The sequence below is a fragment of the Lissotriton vulgaris genome, chromosome 9 (assembly GCF_964263255.1).
Source record: "Lissotriton vulgaris chromosome 9, aLisVul1.2, whole genome shotgun sequence".
Classification (NCBI taxonomy): Eukaryota; Metazoa; Chordata; class Amphibia; order Caudata; family Salamandridae; genus Lissotriton; species Lissotriton vulgaris.
This window is the reverse complement of record NC_141697.1, coordinates 763,838,961-763,864,967: the sequence shown is the minus strand read 5'-3', so window position 1 is coordinate 763,864,967 and position 26,007 is coordinate 763,838,961. Positions and strand designations below refer to the sequence as shown.

General features: G+C 43.2%; 1 protein-coding gene across 1 annotated transcript in view; it reads left to right on the top strand.

Annotated features, from left to right (window-relative positions):
* Positions 1 to 26,007, top strand: part of PACS1 (phosphofurin acidic cluster sorting protein 1) — a 1,518,728-nt gene that overhangs the window by 1,347,243 nt on the left and 145,478 nt on the right. The gene's annotated exons all lie outside the window — the stretch shown is intronic.

The following is a 26,007-nucleotide window of genomic DNA, read 5'->3' as shown; positions in this document are numbered from 1 at the left end:
ACAAAATAAAAAAGACCTACGTTGAACAATCTCCAATGAACTTAATTTCCTAAAAGCGTGGAGTGCTGACCATGTTGTTATGTGCTTATCTAGGTTCCTGATCGATACTGTGACCTTATGCCCCTATTCGGCTATAAAGCCCTTTATTCCCTATATTGGCATAACCGTTCAAGTGCGATTTTCTGTAAAGTCATCTCTGGCCTCACACGAACAGAGCCACATTCCAGCATGACTCTCTGCTACTTCCTTTGCGACCAATTAGTGCAATGACAGAGCAGCAGTCACTATCTGATATTCCTAGATAACACTCCGAGTTCTTCAACAAGATAAAAACTTAGCAAACCTGGAAATCCCCGCTTGCTATGTTTTGATTAGTAATGGAACTCTAATGAGCAACTGATAACTGTCACTTCCTAGTGACATCTTTAATTGACGTCTTATGTCCAGCAAACTTGCGTCAAACCCGGCACCTGTCAGGTATAAATATTACCAACGTTGCCTTAAGCAATGAGCGAACCTGTTGCTGATGCCAGCTGCCTGCATGACCCCGTGTTGGTAACAACTAGCACTCTGTCGCTGCAGCCTGCTATCCTGTGGTGGTGAAGCTACTGATTACCATTATCGCCGCTACAGCGCGAACTGTGGTTCAGTACGCTTGAGGAGCCGTGCAGCCGTCCTCTGCGAAGACATCCAGCCCAGCTGCCCGCGGACGCTGTCACCCCTCCTTCCTCGACGCGCTGAGAGAAGCCGCTGCATTTCTCGTGCAGAGAAATCCAGTCCCGGCGCTTCCGGTTTACCCTCGCAGGTGACTGGGATATCGAGAGAGACCCCTGAAGGAGATACCAATCCTCCATCATTCTATTCAGAGGTATGGTGTTGACTAAACCCGTAGAAGAGAATTCTTGAAACAAACCTTGGCAAAACCAACTTAACTTAAGCTACTTACTTACTCCCCTTTTCACGTGTTAGGCTTAGGTCAGGCACACCGGGGTAGGCTTAGTTAGAAGCACCAGTTGAGTATGTTAGCCTAATGTATATATGACTGTATATATGTTTTATTACTTTTAAACCATTGTATGGCTAAGAAACCATATCAATGCTTTTACAGTTCTATTTCGCAATTCTTATCTTACTGTACGTACTTTTTATAATAACAGTTATTGCAATTGTGGCAATACATTTCTCTTGTATGAGAAGAAAGACTGTTCAATAAATGTTAACCCTTTATTGATAAACGCCCGTCTCTCTATTCTCTACATATTGTGAAAGTAAACTGCACTAGACTGACTGAGTGAAATCTATGTCTATTGTTTCACACGACCCTAGAGATCGACTCTTGATCTGAGGAGCAAAGTTGTCATGTTGCACGGTTGTTGGAAAACTGAATCCCTTCTTGTCTGTGCCAAGGAAGCTGATCACTTCCTATGCAGAGAAGAAAGTTTCCAGTGACCTCTGAGCTAGTTGGTAACACAACCCAATTAAGTTTAGCATAGTCAGTGGAGGCCTGGAATATCCGCAGTTCCACGTCGATACTACTGTTTATGTTATTCCAATGCGCAGGGCCTAGTGGGAAACTAGGAACTACACTACATGGCGCCCAACGTTTGGTAAGGCGATAAACTAACGCAAGACTTGTAGAGTAACTCAGTCGTGCATATTTCACAGACCCCTCTCTCCCGTAAAAACTCCAATAGACGTCTGGAGTGGGTGAAAGGTTAAAATCCGCCCGACCTTAGTAGGAAGAGATTCCTATGTAAAGCTCTGGTTTATTCAACGTTGAAGGATACAGTGTTCCAAAATATTGTGCACCTAATCTTTGTCTCCTTGGAGACCTACTCTGCAAACCTGCATTTTTTGAAATGTCAGTAGAAAACGGAACCTCTGGGGCCGCAGTAGATGCGACTCAGCAAGGTCCCGAACAAGCAGACCCGGATGCTATTATCATCCCGGTCCAGTTAAGAAAATCTATAACTTTAAAACTTATAGAAAACGGACTGACACCTCAAGGTGGTACAGTAATTTTCGTGATAGAGGCTCACGAATATCGGCAGACAGAGGTATTCTACTCATGGATAAACTTTCCAGCGGCAAACGCTAGAACAAACGAGTTTCACTATTACAAAATAGAGGAACCTCCGGGAGAGTACGCTCCTTTCGAGGAGATTGAAATCCCACTTAAATTTCAAGAGCACCTGCTCTGGTTTAATGGCGCCCTAAAACACAATGATCACATTACCAGGCTCGGTCCACTAGGTAGACCAGGAGCCACGTGGCCGGTTCTAGCCAGCTACACACCACATCCTGACATTGCAAAAATGTCCAAGGAAGAGCTGTTAGCACAGCTAAACACATTAATAAAAATACATAGGCAATTAGTCCAATATGTAATGCGGATTGCTACAATCCAGCCAGCTGTTAATACACCACAGCTGACCCCTCATCAGGGGAACACAAATAAAATTACACCACAGAACATACAGTCATGTCTTGGTAAAACACCCGTAAAACGGGAACAAATTCCTTTCTGGTTAGCCCAGAAAATCACTCAAATAGAGGCAGTATTTCCTGATACTACCCCTATTGAGAAACACAGAATCTTGACCATCTGCCTTCCTATGGGAATCGCACCACACGTGGAGGACTGTGACACTTGGGGTACAGTCTGCTTCCATTTACACAAAAACACACGGTGTTCCGTCTATGGCGGTAATACCAGAAGTGCTAAAACAGATTCAAAATGAATTCGGTCCAGAACCCGCTTTAAATCTAGGTATGAAATTACTGAAAGACTTCAAGCAGGTCACGGCTATATTATTAGCCAATGTAAAGGGAGAAGCAGCATCTGTGGCGATCCGCCAGAAGTTGAGGGAAACAGATATAAAAGATCCTGTTGAGCTAGCAAAAATCATAGAAAAATGCTATGAAGAATTAGGTAGAGACAGCTTGGGTGGAAAACCAGTAAAGCCCCAACTGCTCGAAAATCCTGAAAAATTATTTATTAAAAATAATTTAAACACTCCTAAAAAGAGCTGGGATGGAAATAAACAATCCACTCCCAAGGAAAAAGTTTTCCAGTCCAGAGGAAGGTCTCCTCGACGGAGGGAAAGAACTCCGACTCGAGAACGCCAGTCTCCCCAGAGGGAGTCCTCTGAGAAAAGATATAACCTTAGAAATAGGGATAATATAAAAAAACCTGATAGATATCAAAGTATTGATACACGTCCCTCTCGATCTTTTCCACAGAATTCGGAAAGAAGAGGACGGTCAGACCCAGGAGAGCACACCAAGTCCAAAGACAAGGAACCTGCTCAAAATAAGAAATCTCAATTTCCTAAAAAGAAGGTAGCCAGTATTGGAGTAATCAACCATGCCGAGAATACTGAGGACACAGTTGAAAAACGGGGAGTGGGCATTGACAATGTTGGACAGTGCAGCAGAAATCAGTATAGCGCGCAAGAACTTGATGAGTCATCTGGAGACAGTGGACACGAATGAATACATTCAGGTTGAAACTGCCGACGCCAGACTTAGCGAGCCCCATAAAATATACGAAATAACATTGCGTATGGAGGGTGATAAGACTAGGAAAATTAAGGGTCTATTTTGGGATAAGCTCTCAAAAGGCTATGATATTCTGTTAGCTGAAAAAGATTGGCCCCCGGAGTTTGTCAGGGAGTGCCCTCGTGGCGAAGAAGTGATTATGCCTGCCTTCTCGAATCACATACCGATTCACAAAAAATACACATATGCAAGGAAATGGGCAGTAGCCCAGGCACCTGCATTGTATAAAAATCATGTAGGATGGGATGAGGATTCTCCTCCTCACAAAATCCAACTAAAAAGTGAACCAACTGCCCAACGGCAGTATCCCATAAAGCAAGAAGCTAAAAAACAAGTCAGGGAGATCTTAGATCAACTTGAGTACCAGGGGGTGATTGAAATATGCACCTCTCAAATGAACAATCCTTTGTTTCCTGTCTCCAAGCCAGACAATTCATATCGTCTAGTTTTGGACTACAGACATCTTAATACATGTTGCAAAACTTTTGCAGTACAAAACTCGCATAGTGCAGCCCTAATGAATAACATAGTTAGGAAAAAATATAAAACGACATTAGACATTTCTAATGGTTTCTTTTGTCAAAACATTGCACCAGAAAGCAGATACTTGACCGCTTTCTCCGCATTTGGGTCGCAGAAAAAATTCTGTCGACTCCCACAGGGGTTCAAGAACAGCCCAGGACTATTCTCAGCTAGGGTAGCAGAGTTACTACAAATCTATGATGATGAAGCATTATCTTACGTAGATGATATTTATCTCACAGACGACGACTTGGATACTCACTTGAAAAGAGTGAACACCATCATACTTGGGTTCGCAGCAGAGGGTTACAAATTCAACTTTAAAAAGTCTCGAATTGCCCATCTGACAGTACTGTTTTTAGGGTACGAATTATCAAGTGAAGGGAAAAGCCTAGCGGACAACTTCTTAGAGAAGTGCGCTGTACTCCAAGCTCCAAAAACGCTGAAGAATTTACAATCCATTCTAGGTTTTTTGAATTTCGGAAGAACTTACATTCTAAATTACGCAGAGAGGGTTAAACCTCTCTACGAACTAATTAAACCTGATTTAAAACAAATCAATTGGACTCAAAAACACACAGAAATTTTGAGATCACTGCAAACAGACATGTTAGCAAAAACAAAATTAGATACACGTGACAACACACGTGATCTTGTAATCCGAGTCATCCCAGGAAGATGCGGATTCACGTACCTAACCTCTAATGAGGGAGAAAAGGTACCAATTTCAATTAAAACTCACTTGTACACACAAGTAGAGAAAACATTCAGTCACACAGAAAGAACTGTGAACGCAGTGCAGATCGCATTAGCAAATGAACGAGAACTAGCACACGGCAAACGGATTAATATCCTTACAGCGGAATCCGCCTTCAAGGCGCTATTCAGCCCAGTAAACCTGCCTACAGTGTCATTGGATCCGAAATGGATACAGTGTATAGATTCTCTAGGAGCGGAAGATGTGAAATACTATTTTGCCCCTCAATACGAAGAACTGAATGATTTAGAATATGAAGAAGAATATCCTCTGCCAATCGAAATCCTGCCTCTCCCACAATACGCCTGTATAATCTATACAGATAGCTTTGTACAGCATTTCAACGTAGAGAGAAAATCCTACGATGCAGCATGTGCGATCATTAAAGGTCGTTGGCTGTGCGGTAAATTCAGACCGAAAATAACAAAAACCGAATCAGTAAAGTACTGTTCGGTTCAAAGAACTGAAATCAGATCTTTAAAGATGGCGCTCGAAAATGTAGAACGCGAATTCCCCACACTTATCGTGTGCGATTCTCATTTTTGCGTCAATTCTTACAATAACAAACTGCAGAGTTGGATCGAAAACGACTACAAAGATGACACAGGTGCCACAATAAAGCATAAAAAGCTCTGGAACGAGGTAGCTCTTTTACACAAAGAACTACAAAAGACTCACGTGATTCACGCACAGAGTCTTCAACGTGATGGCGTTCACGTTGCAGGGAATTCATTGGCTAATACAGCCACCGCGGAAGCAACTAACCCGGCTTCCGTAGCCACAAAAAAGCGTACAGATAAGTATATAGACGGGGAAACAATGCTGGCAGTAAAAACGACCGTAAAAGGAGACTGTGCAGCGCTACCCGTAAACTATCCACTCAATTATGCATACATAATCGATGCAAACTCCGTTCCTTTTGCTCGAATCCCTGGAGTGGGGGATAGAGTAATTCCAAACAGGAGCAGGAGAGGCTTCCTATTACTGGAAGCACACATGGGGTTGGGTCTGAAACACCAAACAATCAAAGCCTCTCTGAAAGAATTACAATCAGAGTACTGGTGGCCAGGAATGAGTATAGATATTCAATGTTTTGCTCAAAATTGTGAAGACTGCAACAGAGATCGCAGTAATGAACAGGCCAGTGTAGTTTCAGGATCCCTTCTAGACAGCATAAGGCGGTCTATCTGCGCAATCAAAGAAGAGAAGCGCGTCCCAGTGTACACCATTTAAGACGAAAAGCACTTAAAAAATGAGGTCACCAGCGCTCGGCTGACGCTAGAACGGTTATAAAAGATTCGCGAGTCCATATCGGCATATACGCAATTACCACGTTCCATTCTGACCAGGGTCCTGCTTTCAGCTCTCGAGCCTATAAGGAGGCCATGGCTAGCATGGGAATTGGGTTGCGGTATTCTTGTCAGTCATACCCCGGAAGGGAATAGTGTGGTAGAAAGAAAAAACCGGGACATAAAGCAATCTATAACAGCGAAGGTATTAGGTTCAGGCGCTGGGTGGGTCAAACATTTAATAAGTGTCCAGACTAGTCTTAACAACATGCCAAGAAATTCTCTAAAAGGTTTCAGCCCATACGAACTATTGTTCGGAATTAGAATGAACGTTCAGGACCTCGATAGTCAGATGTCAGTGGTACAAGAAGAAACAAAGCACTTTGATGTAAAAGACCGTTTGGCTGTTTTACAGGAACTGAATGAAACAAGAAAATCATTAAGCAACATAAAGTTAAAGCAACAGCCAAGTACCACTGACGAGGCACCACCCGCAACAGCCCCAGCAAGGCCTGTCTGGATTCCAAAGATTGGGGATCTAGTCAGAGAAAAGATCGCGGTGAAGAAGGAATTTGGGCCTTCTTACAGAAAAGCAGTACCTGTCTTAGCAGTCACCGGAACAAGATCAGTTGTGCTACCGCCCCTTGCTGGTAAAAAGGAGAACAGAATCGTATCCATCGATCTGGTAAAACCACAAGCATGTGGCCTATAATCAACAGTAGGCCCAGTGGACTCCCAAGAAACAACAGAATACCCAAACTTGCAACAATCCAAGAGGTTCAAACTGAAAGACTCATCACATTCGATCAGCCTGCAGTGCACAATGAAGGACTATGCAATAATGCCATGGAACTCGTGCCTCTTGAAACACAGATTGAAACAGTTCGTCAGGAAACAACACCAGTCTACAACGATGTGGCATCAGAAAGTGCTACCGAGAGACAGATTGAAAGAACAATCCCATCAATTGACAGAACTGCCTCTGGTTATTTCATCAACTTCGACAACTTCTCTGAAGATTTTAACGACCCCGAAGTGATGCCAGAAACAAAAAAGTATTCTAAAGAAAATACAACAGGACTCCTTCAACAAATCAAAGAATTATATCTGGATTCACCGTTGATTGAGCATTGGATTATTTCAGGGGTATTCATACTCCTACTCTGCCTAATTTTAGTTTTAATTTTAGGAAAGTTCATTACAATTGAATGGACACAGCAAGTCAGAACATCAACCTAGTCCTGAAACCACACAGATCATCCCACGTGAAGAAAAGAGAACTGTCAACAGTAAATGTCACAGCAATTCCAATACCTGGTGGGGTAGTATGGGAGAAAACAGACTATGAGATCTATGGTCCGGTCGAAATCCTGAAGTATCCTCATCAACTAAAGGTTTCCTTAAGTGACTTTGTGACACCTAGTACATTCTCTGATGATTGGGACTTTAACAGTATTAATGACATGATGTCTGATTTAGTAATGTCAGCTAGATTCACAGATCATGATTATTTACAAGGTTCATCTAGTTATGAGCAGTTATTCTGTTACACCCACTATGGGGATCATTACGTGGATAAATCTGCACAGCCTAGAAATGTTTTTATGTATAACCAATGGGAACATTGTTCTACACCACCTAAAAGCAGTTCTAAAGCATTTTTTGAGAAATTCAAATACTTCTCAGGGTTTAACACCAGTGATGCAGAAACGTTTTATTATAAACTGTTAGATAAAACAGGAATGAAAACAATGCTGACAAATTCTAAATTGATATATTCAGAAGCATTTTATGACAAAATGATGACATTTGGTTTTGATTATTGGAAAAATAATATTGAAACGAAAACAATTTGGGGTACAAAAGATTGGCAGGTGCAAGGCATAGAAGCACTATTTAGAACCTGCATGATACCTGAACAAATGTTATTTTTAAATGACACTGTACACCAAACATCTTGTCTTGGCCTAGCTAAGATCAAAGAACTTAAAACACCGTCTATACCAAAGCCAATACCTGAAAATACAACCGCAGATATTGAATTAGACGTGTTACAAATTTTACATTTCAACATAACACATCCTGATTGGAAAAAATGGTTAATCTGGCCTACAGACACAAATAGCTGTCAAGATAGATTCCTGAATAAAACACAGGGATTAATAATGACCAGATTGGACTCAAGATATTCCCAGAGACAACATCCAGGAATAATAACAACATACAGTGTAGGGAAACTCTGCCTAGAATGGCTAACTACATCCACACTGGCTGAAATTAAGCAACACTTGTCTTTATTAAAAGATGGTGCTGATTTGCGCGATTTCATTCTTGGACCACGCAAACAGCGTCAAAAGCGTTTCATAGCGACCAGTATCTATGCGGCTTACAACGAGGCTTGGAAAGTAAAGCAAATTGAAACTGCTGAAAAGATACGAGAAATTGATCGTATTAATTTGGAGAAATCACTTTCTGTGGTAGACAATGGGTTAATGACTCTGTCTTCCAGAATATATTCGTTGGACAATATTGTATCCTCTGCCTTTGATGTGATAGACAGAGATTTGCTTATGTTACAACAGGGCCAGTCTCAATTACGCTCTATTATAGAACTAGGCTGGACGCTGCAAAATCTTCGTTCAGGCTATGTGCCTTGGCGTTTAATCAACACAACGTCATTATTTTCCATTTTTAACCTTACTGATAAACAGATCAGTTTGGCACAGAAAGGAGCAGACTATACAATCTTGAGCATCGAGAAACTCGAGAGATTACCATTGACAATGTCAGAGAGTCCTGTCATTGAATGGATAATACACGGAATTATCACAATTCCGATAACAACTTTCCGATTTCATAAATGCCTTGAGTACATACCTGCTGGCCAGTATGAACAATTGGGTAAGGGATATATTAAATCCGAATGGAAATTACCATACACTCATTCTTGCTATAGTGACAGCGACAAAAATGTATTTCTTAGTGGTGACAACTGTAAACACTCACTAAGCGGTATACTTTTGTGTCAGGGTATTAATTTACACGGAGCATGTGATGGAAATTCAAACAACCTCTCATGCCACCAGCTAGTCACACCTGCAACTCAGATAGAGCCCTTCTTTATGCAACTTTCGAACGGGAGTTACATTCTTAGAACGGATCACAGGTGCTGTGGCCTCGCGCCCGGACTAAGTTATCTAGTACAAGTAACGTCCATGGTCAAATGCTGTATGCAAGCATTGTTCCCGAGCGGGCCTCCAGACATAGTGACTCCCCTCTGGCCTCGTCTGAATCTCTATTCTATACGAATTGATACATTAAGCAAAATGAAATCTGTGCTTTTACAGACAACAGTGCCTATAACGTCATCTAAAGAGACGTATGATCTTCTAGTCGCAAGGACGGCTACTGAGGTCCATGACCTTTTATCAACAAATTGCCCCGTGCATTTCGTAGAAATGTGCAGTCAACTCCTTAACATGTCTAGTGCAACAAGCATCCCAGGCATATTTAAGACAGTCTTTACGGGACTGCTAACACCCTTCCAGGCAATTTTGGGAATCTTTCCTAATTTTGTGCACTCCATTTTTGGTGGTATTCCACTATTTTTGGGACTCATCGCAGGGATTCTATTTTTGACCCTCCTGCTACGTTATGGCAAGCCTCGGCTCAGACATAGCTCCCATGGGAATGGAAGAGACAATCCTAGCAATGCGCTACAGGGACAGGATAACTAACGTCCTCGGATTGGCCAGGCTGAGAGATCTAAACATGACCTGGTTCCTTTCATTCAGACCGATATGGCAAAATTGCATTTTACCTGTGCTACGGTGTATGCTTTGCGGCGAGGAATGCGTGTTGGACATCTGTCTTTCACTTCCATCAGCAGTACCAATGGACGTCGATACTTTGCTAAGTCCAATAACGGCTCACGCATTGTGTTGTCCCCAGCGGCTACCAATCCTGATGACGGCATTCGTGGAGACTCCTGTACTACAGCCAAGTGGTAGCAGTGGAGCGAGTGACAAAAGCAACATCATCCAGGTACAACGTTCTGTGAGCATTGCTGGTCCTGCCTTCGATGACAGCAATCATTCTCACACCTGCCAAGTTACAGCGCTATCTAATTTGGTTGAACTATCACCTGATTTTGTAGACCAATTCTTTGCGAGCCTGTCTGATACGATGTTCTCACCCATAGAGAAACAATAACTTTTGAGAAGCTTTCCGACACACAGCGTTCCCATGAACTCTGAATTCGGCCTTCAGTTTTGATCAACAAAAACTGCCAGGAGCTTTGAGAATCTATTTTCTTTGAATTGGACAATTTTTTTTAATATTGACCTTTTTTGGCACGAACAATTCTTTGCTTAACGTAAAAACTATTCTTAGAGAACAGAAGCTTCACACTTCTATTTCTAAACACATCTAGAGACATAACAACATTACACCAGCCTCTAGCACACATGTTATTACAATGCATTTTTATGTGATGATTTATCTCGCATTTCTTCTGTCAGAGATACTTCATGTGTAATTCCTTTTGCATAATCGTTCATTGATTTTATATGCAATAACCTTTTGAATGATTACTATGCTTTAAAAAACGTACAGTACCTGAAATTCCATGTATTGCAAGTACGCCTATTTCGAATGCATTTATGTATTTTGGGGTGGGCTATGTTACACAATATTACACATGCATCTAATTGCTTAGTTTTAGTAATTTTGATGGACATGAATACGTGGAGTGGGTGATATGTGCTTATCTAGGTTCCTGATCGATACTGTGACCTTATGCCCCTATTCGGCTATAAAGCCCTTTATTCCCTATATTGGCATAACCGTTCAAGTGCGATTTTCTGTAAAGTCATCTCTGGCCTCACACGAACAGAGCCACATTCCAGCATGACTCTCTGCTACTTCCTTTGCGACCAATTAGTGCAATGACAGAGCAGCAGTCACTATCTGATATTCCTAGATAACACTCCGAGTTCTTCAACAAGATAAAAACTTAGCAAACCTGGAAATCCCCGCTTGCTATGTTTTGATTAGTAATGGAACTCTAATGAGCAACTGATAACTGTCACTTCCTAGTGACATCTTTAATTGACGTCTTATGTCCAGCAAACTTGCGTCAAACCCGGCACCTGTCAGGTATAAATATTACCAACGTTGCCTTAAGCAATGAGCGAACCTGTTGCTGATGCCAGCTGCCTGCATGACCCCGTGTTGGTAACAACTAGCACTCTGTCGCTGCAGCCTGCTATCCTGTGGTGGTGAAGCTACTGATTACCATTATCGCCGCTACAGCGCGAACTGTGGTTCAGTACGCTTGAGGAGCCGTGCAGCCGTCCTCTGCGAAGACATCCAGCCCAGCTGCCCGCGGACGCTGTCACCCCTCCTTCCTCGACGCGCTGAGAGAAGCCGCTGCATTTCTCGTGCAGAGAAATCCAGTCCCGGCGCTTCCGGTTTACCCTCGCAGGTGACTGGGATATCGAGAGAGACCCCTGAAGGAGATACCAATCCTCCATCATTCTATTCAGAGGTATGGTGTTGACTAAACCCGTAGAAGAGAATTCTTGAAACAAACCTTGGCAAAACCAACTTAACTTAAGCTACTTACTTACTCCCCTTTTCACGTGTTAGGCTTAGGTCAGGCACACCGGGGTAGGCTTAGTTAGAAGCACCAGTTGAGTATGTTAGCCTAATGTATATATGACTGTATATATGTTTTATTACTTTTAAACCATTGTATGGCTAAGAAACCATATCAATGCTTTTACAGTTCTATTTCGCAATTCTTATCTTACTGTACGTACTTTTTATAATAACAGTTATTGCAATTGTGGCAATACATTTCTCTTGTATGAGAAGAAAGACTGTTCAATAAATGTTAACCCTTTATTGATAAACGCCCGTCTCTCTATTCTCTACATATTGTGAAAGTAAACTGCACTAGACTGACTGAGTGAAATCTATGTCTATTGTTTCACACGACCCTAGAGATCGACTTTTGATCTGAGGAGCAAAGTTGTCATGTTGCACGGTTGTTGGAAAACTGAATCCCTTCTTGTCTGTGCCAAGGAAGCTGATCACTTCCTATGCAGAGAAGAAAGTTTCCAGTGACCTCTGAGCTAGTTGGTAACACAACCCAATTAAGTTTAGCATAGTCAGTGGAGGCCTGGAATATCCGCAGTTCCACGTCGATACTACTGTTTATGTTATTCCAATGCGCAGGGCCTAGTGGGAAACTAGGAACTACACTACAATGTGAAGCCCCATGCCGCAAATGATGAATCAATTACAGTGGGCAGCCAGTGGGGTTTAAATAATACAATCTCTACATATCGCGATCGCGTCAAACGTGATTAGAGTATGGCTGCAAGCTCTCTATAATAAACATAAAGGACGGACTAGATATAAGCGCCATCCAGGTCTGTTGCTGTAATAAAGGGCGCGATATGCGAAAAACGAAGTAGAAAGCGGACTCAAATTGAGCGCCATATTAGAGAGGCACTTGAATATATCAACCACGCTACAAGATCAGTGTTGTATAATCATAATACACCTTATATAAAGGGCAATATTCGTGTAAGTAAAACATAGAGAGCAATCTTAGCCTCGATAAAAAGAACAATGTGCACCCTCTCTAATTAAGATCCATCAAGTATAAAATCGGGGAGACATAGAAGACAGACTAAAGGTATGTCTCAAAGGAAGATGAGCAAAATGAAAACGATTTGCCACATCATTACTGATATTTATTATAGGATGAATATGAAACGCATAAGGCTGAACATATCACCCAAATAATAAACTGAGGAAATTAAAGGGGAAGAAAATAATCCAAAATGATGTATGATACCATCATCTATATAGAAGGCCAATATATATCCCATGCCAAGAGATGAAAATATAGAGCATGGGTTATAGGGGGACTGCAAGATACCTCTAGTCCTCTCCCATTCTCTATCTTATGGTTAAACATGACAGAGTGAACATACATTCACAGAAAATCCTACACCAACATTCGCAGAAATGCTGGAAGGAGGTTAATATAGGATATAGATGGATAAGCGAGACATGTCTCAGTGATTTACCCCTTGGTAACAGACCAGGCTATGTCTTCATTCAAGCCTTTCCGTACACTGTCAAACTGAAATATCCAAAAGGTTTCACGTTTCTTACGTGTTACTTCCATGGATTGTCCCATCCTATGCTGTATCTTCTCTATAATGCACCATTTCAGATCCATGTCTGTGTGGTTGGACTCTAAAAAATGCTGGACTAGTGGAACGGTAATTTTCTTAGCCCTAATGGCGGACTTATGCTCACTAAAACGCAGGCAGAATTTCCGCCCTGTCTCACCCACATATGCGAGACCACAGGGGCAAAACAGGATATATATTCTGTTGTTGCTTCTACAATTAGTGAGGTACCTTAACTTGACTTCCCCGTCATTGTGGCACAAGTGATCCGTGACCAGGGCCGAATCACAGGCATGGCAAGAGCCACATCTGTGATTCCCCTGGACACAGGGTAAACCAGTGATTGATCTCTGAGTATCCACTTTGTTAGATATACTGTGTGTATGAACCAACAGGTCACTGAGGTTCCGGTTTCTCCTATAAGCAAGTAGAGGAAGAGGTAACTGAGAATCACTTTCATCAGTGTTAAGGATCCTCCAGTTCTTATTGATCAAATTTTTTATTTTGTAATTCAGCTTGGAATGATTAATCACGCATGTGATTTGATCGCGTACTTTATGCGTGGTCTCTTGTAACAAAGCCTCCCTATCATAGTACTTTGCTCGTTTGTAGGCGTGGCGCACCAAACAATGTGGATATCCACGAAGAATAAGTCTCTCTTTTAGGGCATCACCATGTATATGAAAAGATTTCATATCTGTACAATTGCGCCTGATGCAGAGAAATTCCCCAAAGGGGATCGAGTCTTTTTGACACCTGGGGTGGTAACTTCCAAATTGTAAAATGGTGTTTTTGGCAGTTGGTTTTATATAGAGACTTACTTGTAAATGTCCCTTGGTGCCATCAATGGTAATATCTAAAAATTCAACCCTACTGACACTCCAGTTGGCTGTGAACTTGAGATTCTCATTGCTGGCATTAAGCCAAAGGATAAATTCCTGTAAATCCTCTGACTCACCCCTCCAAATAAAAAATAATTATTTATTTATTTATTTTATTTTTAAAATTTCTAGAGCGCGCAAATACCTTCCGGTGTCTCGGCGCTAGTGTGTACAGATTACATGGTTGTGAGAAGATGTTACTGGTTAAAAAGCCATGTTTTAAGATGTTTTCGAAAGGAAAACAGCGAAGTATGTTCCTTGATCTGAGAAGGGATCTGGTTCCACAGTTTGGATGCAGCCACTACAAATCGTCTGTCTCCCCAAGTTACCTTTTTGTTGGGGGAATTTGGAGCTGTTGAGCTGTGGATGAGCGCAGAGTTCGACTGGGTTTGTAAATTTTGAAGGCGTTTTTGAAGAAGTCGGGACCGTTATTGTTCAAGGCCTTGTAGGTTATACACATGGCCTTGAACTTTATCCTGCTTCTTATGGGTAGCCAGTGAAGCTCTCTAATTATAGGGGAGATAGAGGCGTATTTTGGTATCCCCAAGAGGACCCTTGCAGCAGCATTTTGAACAAGCTGTAGCTTATTCACCACTTGTTCCTGTGCATTAAGCAGTAAGCCATTACAAAAATCCACCTTGGATAATACCAGGGAGGACATCAAAGTTTTGCCAGCAGTGGGAGGAAGAAACGGGAGCAGTTTCTTCACCATTCTCAAGGTGAAAAAAGAGGCCGAGACCACGGCGTTAGCATGGCCAAGGAACGTCAGCTTACTGTCGAAAAGCACGCCCAAGTTTTTCACCTTGGCAACTGGCAGTGGAGGTGTACCCAGTTCAGAAGGCCACCAGACCGGAGACCAAGACGGAGTTAGTTCGCCAAAAACCAATACCTCCGTTTTGTCGGAATTTAGCTTTAAGCAGTTCCGATTCATCCATGTACTGATTGCCTTCATGCCTGCCTGAAAGTTAGCTGCCACAGCTTCTCCGTTTTTATGTATCTCCAGGATCAGCTGTGTGTCATCGGCGTACGATGTAAGCCCTATGCCGAATGACTTTATTACCCTCGCCAAGTCCGACACATAAATGTTGAAGAGTGTCGGACTTAGCGAGGAGCCCTGGGGGACACCGCACGGAAGAGTGAAGTCAGGGGAGCTGAAGTTTCCCATCTTAACGGATTGTATCCTATTGGCCAGGAAGGAAGCAAGCGTTGCTCTGGCCCTGCCCTGGATGCCAAGGGCGGCGACACGGTCGATCAAAGTAGAGTGATCGACCGTGTCGAAGGCGGCGGATAAGTCCAGTAGTATTAGAATCGCTGTACCACCCCTGTCCATGATAGTCCTGACCTCCTCAGCTGCTTTGATCAGGGCCATCTCCGTCCCGTGACCCTTCCGGAACCCGAACTGCGTATTGTCCAGCAGGTCATTCTGGTCAATAAAGGTCGACAGCTGTTGATTCATCGCCTTTTCAATAATTTTGGAAGGGTAAGGGAGGGAGGCAATTGGACGATAGTTTTTGGGCTCTAGGGGATTTAGTGAGGGTTTTTTCAAGAGGGGTGTTACAGTAGACTTTTTCCAGATTTTGGGAAATATGCCTGTCTGAAATATGGCTCTGCAGATGTTAGTGAGTACTGGGGCTATTAGGTCAGAGACTGATTTAATGATGCGCGGGGGGCAGGGGTCCAAAGGGGATCCCGACTTTACCGTGTTTATCAGCTCTGTCATGGAGGTCGGCGGTGTGAAGACCTCTAGAGTTGGTTTAAGTGAGCAACGGGAAGTCTCCCGACAGACTGTATTAGTGATCGATGTTGTGGTAAATTCATTGAAGATGTCGTTGACCTTGGCCTGGAAGAAGTCTGCCACCTTGTTGCAGAATGATTGAGATGGTTCAACAGAGGGTGGGGCAGGGGGATTGGCTAGGTCTTTTACCACCTGATACAGCTGTTTGTTTGAATTAAGAGCGTTTGTTATTTGTGTGCTGTAGAAGGCGCATTTTGCCGCAGTGATCATCTTTCTGTAGCTAATCAAAGCGTTCTTATATGTCTCTTTGTCGAGATCCGCGTAGTTCCTACGCCATCGCCGCTCTAAGTTTCTGCAGCGTTGCCTCTCGAGCCGTAATGACTCCGAGAACCAGGCCGCCGAAGGTTTGGTGCGGTTAGGCTTTGTTTCTTTTTGAGGGGCTAGGTGGTCTAATGCCTTAAATAGCCAGCATTGATAGTTTTGGGAGGCTTCCTGGGGGTCGGGCCTATCCTCGGGTATCGAGGATTCCAAGATGTTATGCAAAGTAGTGATGGACAAATGCTAGTGTGGGTATTTCTGTGAGGTTTAACTAAAATTGTGAATTTGACAGCTAAATGATCTGTCCAGGTAAGAGGGAGCACTGTGGGAACGGTAATGTAGGGGTTATTAGTTAATAAGGCATCCAAAGTGTGTCCTGCTTGGTGAGTAGCTGAATTGACCTGCTGTTCTAGGCCAGCGGCCAGAAAGTCTGAAATCAGCGTGTGCGATTCCTTGTCTTTCTCATTCTCCAAATGGAAGTTAAAATCTCCCAAAATGGTGTAGTCTTGATTGGCAGCTACTGGTTCTAGTAGCGGGTTGAGGGTTTTTAGGAAGAGTGTGCGTGATGTTGGTGGTCGGTAAAGGAGAATTCCTTTAAAAATTTGTATGGGAGAAAGAGAAATAGAAAAGGCGAGGGCTTCTGCACAATTATGATCAAGTGGTTCGGTTTTTATTGGGAACTTAATCCGATGTATGATCGCGAGCCCCCCCCTCTCTTCCCTGACGATCTATCTAACCTTGTTACTTGATAGCCGGCTGGGGTGGCGATGTTAAAGTCTGGGCCAGAAGCAAGGTCTGCCCAGGTCTCGGTGATAAACATGATGTCAGTGTTTTGACTGGTTATTAGATCTGCAACGTCGTTCCTATGTTTAATAAGAGATCGTGCATTTATCAAGATGCAGTTTATATCGGAAGCGCTATGATCTCCTGGGCGAGCAACCGCGGGGAGCTGGGAGATGGATGGTGTGATAGTGAAGCCACAATTTGGGCAGACTGCGTGTGGAGAATTGTACAGTGAGCAAAAGTCGAAGTGGGGGGCAGTTCCTATCCTGCATGCTGTTTCCTATAGTCATAAGCTGAGACCTGGAGTAAATGAATACCTTAGATGTCTGTTGGGCAGCGGGGGTGGCACACTGCACGGACCCAACGCGGACTGGCGCAGACTGGCACCCCTTTGGCACGGCTTCGGCGCGGAGACGGCGCTCCCGCTGCGCTCTACCGCTGCGCTTCCGGACGGCCATTTTAAATCTTGAGCCCCGCCCCCAGCTGAGACACTAGCTCCCTTGTGATTGGCGAGCAAGCGCTGAGGCACGATGGAGCTGACCCTGCCCTCCACGCAAACGGCACTGTGCCGCGATGGAACGGGGCTAAGGGTGGGCACAATAATGCAATACAAGGTGAGTTCAGCGAGTGGTTTAAAAAATAATACAATTATCAAATCAATTGCATAGGTGACATAACGTTTTCTTAAAAGCTAGTGCATTCACGCGTTTTACGGTGGCTGATCACAAACAGAGGAGGATCCCCTCGCAATCTGTAGTAGCACAACAGACCAGACAGAGCGCTGCCACCACCCTGCTAGTTAGTCGAGCGGCTCGATGTTGCTTCGACTTAAATCCTGAGCCCCGCCCCCAGCTGAGACACTAGCTCCCTTGTGATTGGCGAGCAAGCGCTGAGGCGCGATGGAGCTGACCCTGCCCTCCACGCAAACGGCACAGAGCCGCGATGGAACGGGGCTAAGGGTGGGCACAATAATGCAATACAAGGTGAGTTCAGCGAGTGGTTTAAAAAATAATACAATTATCAAATCAATTGCATAGGTGACATAACGTTTTCTTAAAAGCTAGTGCATTCACGCGTTTTATGGTGGCCGATCACAAACAGAGGAGGATCCCCTCGCAATCTGTAGTAGCACAACAGACCAGACAGAGCGCTGCCACCACCCTGCTAGTTAGTCGAGCGGCTCGATGTTGCTTCGACTTAAATCCTGAGCCCCACCCCCAGCTGAGACACTAGCTCCCTTATGTCATCGATAAAGCGTTTCCACGAGAACACATTATCGAAAAAGGGGGCAGCTTAATTAAAAATGTTCTTGAGTTCCCATTCTCCCATGAAAGCAGTGGCCACACTCTGGGCACAAGAAGCTCCCATTGATGCCCCTTTAATTTATTTAAATAGAGAGCCATCAAAGTCAAAAAAAATGTTGAGGAGTACCACCTCCAAACATTGGAGTATAAAATTATCTGGTCTATTCTCAGGGAATCTGCGTAGAAGGGTTGCCACTGCAAGTAACGCTTGACATTGAGGGATGTTGGTGTACAAAGCCTCAATGTCAAGCGTTACCAATATATCCCTCTCGGGATCGAAAGGGACCCCCTCGACTTTGTTATTAATATCACCCGTATCACGTATATATGACTCATATTTCTGTATCAAACGGCAAATGAAAGAGTCCACATATTTAGATAGTGGTTCTGTACAGGATCCTATTGTAGATATGATAGGACGCATGGAGGGGTTTGTCTCACTTTTGTGCGTTTTTGGGAGGCCGTACAGTGCTGAAGTGACAGGACACGACTTGTTTAGGAACTTGTATTTCTCGTCACAAATATATCCATCACTCAGAGCCTCGTATGTCATTTCCTGTATATCTATATTCAGTCTAGTCAAACTTGTTTATAATACATAGCCTCGGTGTTGACATTATTCCTTCAGGCTTTCTATAAAGTCGATAGTTTTTGACAAACATGCCCCCATTCTCTTAGGTAGACATAGCTTCGGTGTTGACATAGTCCTTCAGGCTATCTATATAGTTGATAGTTTTTGACAAATATGCCCCCATTCGCTTAGTAACATGGCTCTTTACTTAAATAAGACACAGGAATAGGCTTATCTGTCCGGTTTCATTATAACCTTGGACGGGACTTATGCTAAGGCGTTTTTGCATAGGAACAACAGATAGGTGCTGTAGAGATTGATTCCCTCTTACATCTCTTACAGGCATTGTCACACCATCATCTTTCAAACTTTGTGTTCTGCAGATTTTGCCTGATAATGAAAAAAAGGAGAAATGAATTAAAAGCATATAAATTCATTTTACGCGGTTAGTAATAATGTTAGGAACTGTCATTAGCCTTTTAATAGTCTTACTATTGTTTGCAGTAATTTACCAGGTTGCCCTTAAAATATTTTTTCGGCTACGTTATCTTTTGCTGGCCCCTGTGCAACTTGGAAGAAGTCAACTGATTAAGCCATCCAGAACCAAAATAATTTTGGTAATATAATGACATTATTTAGAACACCTGGTCTTATGTGTCTACTTGTTAGACTCCTTGACAGCATATTTTTTAATTGTAGGATGCTGTATAAATTCCCTCTTGAAAATTGAAGGACTTCTACCTTGGCTATCTTATGATATACTAGAGTCCAATAGAACGGACTCTCATTTTAGGTATGATGTTATAACCTTATTTTATTTCTTGATAGCTGGGTGTTGGTGATGGTTCTATGGATTTTAATTATGGCAAGGATACTCCTAAGCGGTCTCCCTGGTGGATTAGTCTTACTAGCCGATTGCCATTATCAGTATAACATATATGATTTGGAATATTGCGACACCTCATAGTGCTAAATTGGTGTCACAGACGTTGCTGTTTGGCAATATGCTCATAAGTAACGTGTTGGTGTTAGTCAGGTCAAACAAAATTTATGTAATTGTAAAATGTATATAGAAAACTGAATCTTTTTTCTTTGTATGCCAGTGTTGTAAGTTGATATGTTATTGTATTTATAGGTCCCCTGAGAAATGAATTTGTTGTATCTGAAGTGGTCCTGAGGAAGGTGGTTCCAACAGCCTTCAGTCCACCGAAATGCGCGTCGACCCAGTGCCGAGTCTTATATTTTCTTCGTTTTTGAGACCCGATTTATTGGCAGAAGAGATTTATTCTTTTCCCTTTTCTGTCATACATTTACTTTACCATTGACAGATATTGGATTTTTTTAGTTCTATGAGTATGAATGATTTTGTATGATTGGAGTGGGTATGTGTATGGTGTATTGAATCAGGAGGACTTCAATATTTATGTGTTATATATCTGTATATTCGTACACTTTTTTGCAATAATCATGGTTCTAAAAGAAATGTACCAATGATTAGATGCATTTAGATTTATTTATGATGAAGTTATCCTTTGATTTTGTAAAAAATGATATGATGAAAAATATATAAAAAAAAGAGGAAATTAAATGTTTTACTAAAAAATTCAAAAACGTTGAGATAATCATTTCCTGTCACTGGTATATTTTCAAAGTAAGATTTGTTGGTCAATGAGGGAAATATTGACGTGTATATATGGGGATAAGACATTAGACAATATTCAATTAGTGAGAAGAAAGATGATAAAATATAGTCCATTTAGAGTGTTTAACATAGGGTCTCCCAGTGTCTTGTTTAGTGGAGCCTTATTCCAAGGTAAAGTGCGGTGGTGTATGTGCATCCTCGCTGAAAGTGCAGAAGAAGTTTGTCAAGAGTCCGCCAAACAGTATAATATAATAATCAAGCTTCGTAGATGCACAGTATGTCTCTACAACCATGTGTTGTGATTCCATTGAGCAGAAAGCAGTACACCAAATGAAGTCAACAGAATTACAAGTTTCTTCAAAGGGATGCTGTGCCCTTCTGTTTCGTCCTTATTCCTAGATTAAAGTGAAAACGTATTTGTGCAAACTCGTCTAAAGAGCATGGAGGTCTTGTAAAGACTCGTCAAGGGAATAACATTGATTTGATACCTCAGCATTCGTATGTTATAAATTCCTTTAAACAGCGGGCAAGCGTAATAGTAAAAATCAATTCTAATTGAGGTGCAGTGGTTCCTCAGACGCCTGGGCCCTACTGCCACTGCACCCGATGCACTGTTGAGAGTTATGTGAGAGTTGGTGGGGTCGGCAGGTGTATAACAGGTAGGGGCATGGACTGCAAGGACCAGTTTCAGACTTGCACTGTTCTACCCTTGTGAGATGCAGTCTCAAGTGTACCTCTGCTTGGCAGACGTATGTCGCGGAGTAGGTAACATAAGATTGATTCAGAAGACAGAGCACTGCAGGTCCCACTCATCTATGCTTCCTTGAAATGTGCTGCTTTAAATGCCTATCGGAGCAACAAAAACGAGCATTAATCTCAAACTATTGACCCTTTTATTTGTCAGATTTTATATGGAGTCCATGCAAACAACTCGTTGTATCAAATTGCTTTTTGTTTTTAATTTCAGAGTGATGATTTTACACAGGGATAATAACGCATAGTAAAGTCCTAAATGTAATCTGCACCTTTACAGTGCAGGAAATGTATATGTTTAAGCTCTAAATGGCCGTCTGGCTGTGCAAGGTGTGACACCTAGTGGTTTTGGAGACGTATTGGAATCGACGTTCAGTTTGCCAGCGCTTGTAATCCCGATGACCAGGGGCATGAGACCCTTTTGTAAAAAGACATTATAAACGAAAAAAGGCATGCAATCCTCTTTGTGTCACCCAACAACAACCTTTCCTTAAGGCGTTTCTATAGATGAACCAGACTCAGCAGTCGACGTGCGCCTGTCTACATGTTTGAGGCGCCTTTCAATGGTCGCACTCGCAGACCCGGAAAGGCACGCAAGGCTAGGGGCGTGCTGTGCGGCAGTAATATTATGACTCCGAGTGATTGCTGCCCTGCACCAGCCAAAAGGAGAACCAGTCAATCAATGATAACTTTATTTCGGGCGAAAAGACCATAAAAGTGCAGATAAAATACATACAAGGCACAATTAATTTTAAATAGTGAACGAATCAGTATTAAAGATAAAAATTGATTAAACTCAGCCGTTATCAGGAACCAAGTAATATAAAATTCATGATTGATCACAGGCATTATACAAAGCTTTTCCTTCTGCACCACATACCAAATAAAAAACGAGATGCAGCAGAAACTATGGGGGAAGAGGTATCATACATTAGGACCCTACAGGCCTGCCTGCAATGTCTAAACCCCATGTTCCTACATAATGGGATCAGCCAGCATTTCCTTATTGTTACGTACGCTGGACAGAAAAACATAACATGAGGAACATCTTCTCGTTTATAATTACATTAGGGCAGGCTCCAAACTCCGAATTTGCCCATTTAGAGGTAAATGCCCTAATTGGTAGGCTGCCATACCTTAGTTGAGTGTATAACTTCCTCGCAAGAGGTGGTTGGATTACATCTAGGAATTTGTCTAGTCGTGGTTCCGATTTTACTAAGAGGAACTCTACGGACAGCCTACCCAGAGTAGCTGATCTCTGTAGGGCTAATAGATTTTGCTGCTTCAGCAGATTTTGGAGTTCCGATCTGGATATCCTCGGGCAACTCAACTCAGGGGTCTCCCAAAGCTCAGGCAAACCTATCCGGGCCTTAAGAACCTTAATGTGAAGCAACCACAGGATATTTTTGCTTTTTAGAAGACCCCAAACCTCCAAAAATTCCGCTCTATAGGGGGCCAGCTCAGGAACTGACAGAACCTCTTCCAATAGAGCATAGGACGTGCAGCTACCAACTCCCCTATTGACTCCAGGCCCAAATCAAATCGTAGAGGGATGAGTGGTGTACTTTGTGGTAAACCCACCAAATTCCTCATGAAACACTGTTCCACCCTCAAAAGATTGGATGTATTCTTATGGCCCCAAAGTTCAGCACCATACGTTGAGGCTGTTTTCGCCTGGAGTCGATATATTTCAAGAACCGGAGCTGCCAGTTTGAAGTCTGATGTTCTATGGAGCTTGCTAATACCCCCTGCTATTTGTATTAGCCTGAGAGCTGACTTAGAAATTTGGAAGCCCCAGTCAAAATCTTCCGTCGAGGTAATACCAAGATAGACAAAAGTTTTGACACGTTCCAGGGGGGTGCTATTGAGGACGGGATTTGGGCGAGTCTGTTTCGGGGATTGAAGATCATGAACTTGGTCTTATCCAAGTTAACCTCCAATCCACGCAAAGCACAGAACGTTGCAAAACCATCCTGAGTACGCTGGATGCTTGATGATCTTTTGGATAACAGCAAGGTGTCATCCGCAAACATCAGAGCGGGCACCCGCCCAGTAGCCAGCCTGGGAGCGTCATTGTCTATTACACCAATTAAATGGTCCACAAGACCATTGATGTAAAGGCAGAATGACGTGGGAGCCAAGACGCACCCCTGGCGTACACCCTTTGAAACAGGAAAGCGCGCTGAGAGATCTCCATACCTCCCACACCTAACTTGGGCATAATTGCCAGTATGTAATCTGTTTAAGATGTTCAATAAATAGGGCGGGAGACCCAAGTCTGCTCGAACGTTCCATAACGTTTCCCTAGGAACGAGGTCGAAAGCTGCCCGCTGGTCTAGAAAGACAAGGGAGAGGCTGCCACCCTCCACTCTTGCCATTTTCCAAAATAAAACCTGCAGCTGAAATATTTGGTCCAAGGTTGAAAATACCTGACCTAAACCCGGCCTGGAGTGTAGTCAATATTTCGTTTTCCTCCCTTGGATCCTATCCAAAATGATCCTGCCCATTAGTTTTTGTGTTGTAACTATAAGGCTAATGGGCCTATAATTAGATGGGGTTAACGGGCAACCTTTCTTATAAATGGGGACGATCTCGGCTCCGAACCAGGTGCCTGGTGGATCAGTCCCCATAAGAATCGCATTAAATAGGTGCCCATATTTTAGGTTGAGAACGAAATAAATCCCCAGGCAATTTATCGAGGCCAGGGGCTTTGTTGGAAAGTAGCATTGCTAGTACAAACTCTACCTCCTTCAGAGTGATAATCTCGGGCATTGCAAGATGGCGCTCATCCTCAACATACCGGGAGTTCTGCCGTCGTTCATCGCCCAAGGCCCCCACCAATCGATACTCATGGCGGAGGCCCGGGGCGGCGAACGAAGGAGGGACCGTAGCTTCACCCAGGGCCAGGTCTGTCACCCCTACCAATCTATACTCCTAGCAGGGTTCGAGACCTGAAAGGGGCACAAACTCATGCTCCAGATTAGCATATAATGCTCCAAAGTGCGCTTCCCACACTGAGGGTGCTATATTTCGGGATAGAGCCAAACCTATTGTTAAAATCAATCCAGGAAATTAAGGAAATTAAGTTGTAGTTTATTATCCAGCACAGCATTAACAGCTTCTCTGCTACAAGGTCCAGATGCAACTGGCTGGATGTAACATATCCCCCTTTTCCATAAAACAAACATAAATGTTCAAACGTAATCCCTAAACCTAGTTCGTCTATTTCTTACACAGACATTTTGCTTGATCCTTGAAGCTACTGTGCCATCAACATTCTGTCCTAAAACATCAGTGTTGGATTTATATCTAGAACTAGAATCATAGACAAAATGATAACACTTGGCAATTCTCCTTACATTCCACAATTTTCCATCTTGAGTGATTACAGAATTACTAAACACTTTTTGATTTGTATAGGTTTACCAAATTTAATAATAATATATATAATAATAAAACAGCTTATAAAGCGCCTGGTAACACCTTCACGGCGTGTCCCTTTGCTAGTGAGGAAAAAACTAGCCAACAATAACAGAGACTGCTCACCCTTCCGTGAACCCTACATCCTATACAGATGAGTTTTTAACAATGCTCTAAATTTGACATCAGCGCCTTCTAGTCTCATCTCCAAAGGGAGATTGCTCCAGCTCTGTGCCGCAATCACACTAAAAGAGCTCCCCCCATTCTTGCTTTCTTCACTCGAGGAACCACCAGCAAGCCCGTTCCTCCCGAGCAAAGAGCTCTCGAGGGTTCATATTTATGCACCAAGTTTTGCAGGTAAGAAGGAGCCCTATTCCATACAATGCGATGGCAGATCAGGAGGCATTTATAAAGCACTCTCTTCCTGACCGGCAGCCAGTGCAGAATATCCAGGGCCAGACTGGAGGCTGCTCTCCTAGGCCGCTGCAGAACTAACCGCGCAGCAGAATTTTACAGAACTTGCAGCCTCCCCAAACTTTTCTCGGTGGCCCTCAGGAATAGAACATTCCCATAGTCCATCCAGGAGGTCACCAGGGCCTGAGTCATGGTCCGTCTGGCTGGCAAGGGCAGGAGGTCAACCGTTTTATTTAAGGTCTTCAAGACTCCAAAACACTTCCCAACTAACCGGCGGATATGCCCTTCATAAGAAAGGGTAGGATTGACCCATACTCCCAAGTTTTTAGCCTCCTCACAGGGTACCGGGGTGGGACCCAAACATGGCGGCCACCACTCGGCTGACCAGCTGCTGGTCTTCCCGCCCTCCGTTTTAGAGCCATTCAATTTTAGGCAATGGGAGTCCATCCAATTCACCAGAGCCTGCATACAGGCCTTAAAATTGGACGCTGTCATTGCGGGGCCTTGAGATAGGGATAACAGCAGTTGGGTGTCGTCGGCGTAGGATACCAACTCCACTCCATACGCCTGGACGACCCGGGCCAGGGGGAACATATATAAATTAAATAGAGTGGGTCTAAGGGCAGAGCCCTGAGGCACCCCCTGGTCAAGTGCCAGCTCAGTAGAGCGGGCAAATCCCTGCTGGACCCGGAGGTAGCGGGCCGTGAGGAAGGACTTTAGCCAACCCCAAGCAGACCCGGTGACACCACCATCGCTAAGACACTGTAGCAAGATAGTGCGCTACAGTGTCAAAAGCGGCACTAAGATCTAGCATCACCAGTGCCATGGTGTGCCCAGCATCTGCTC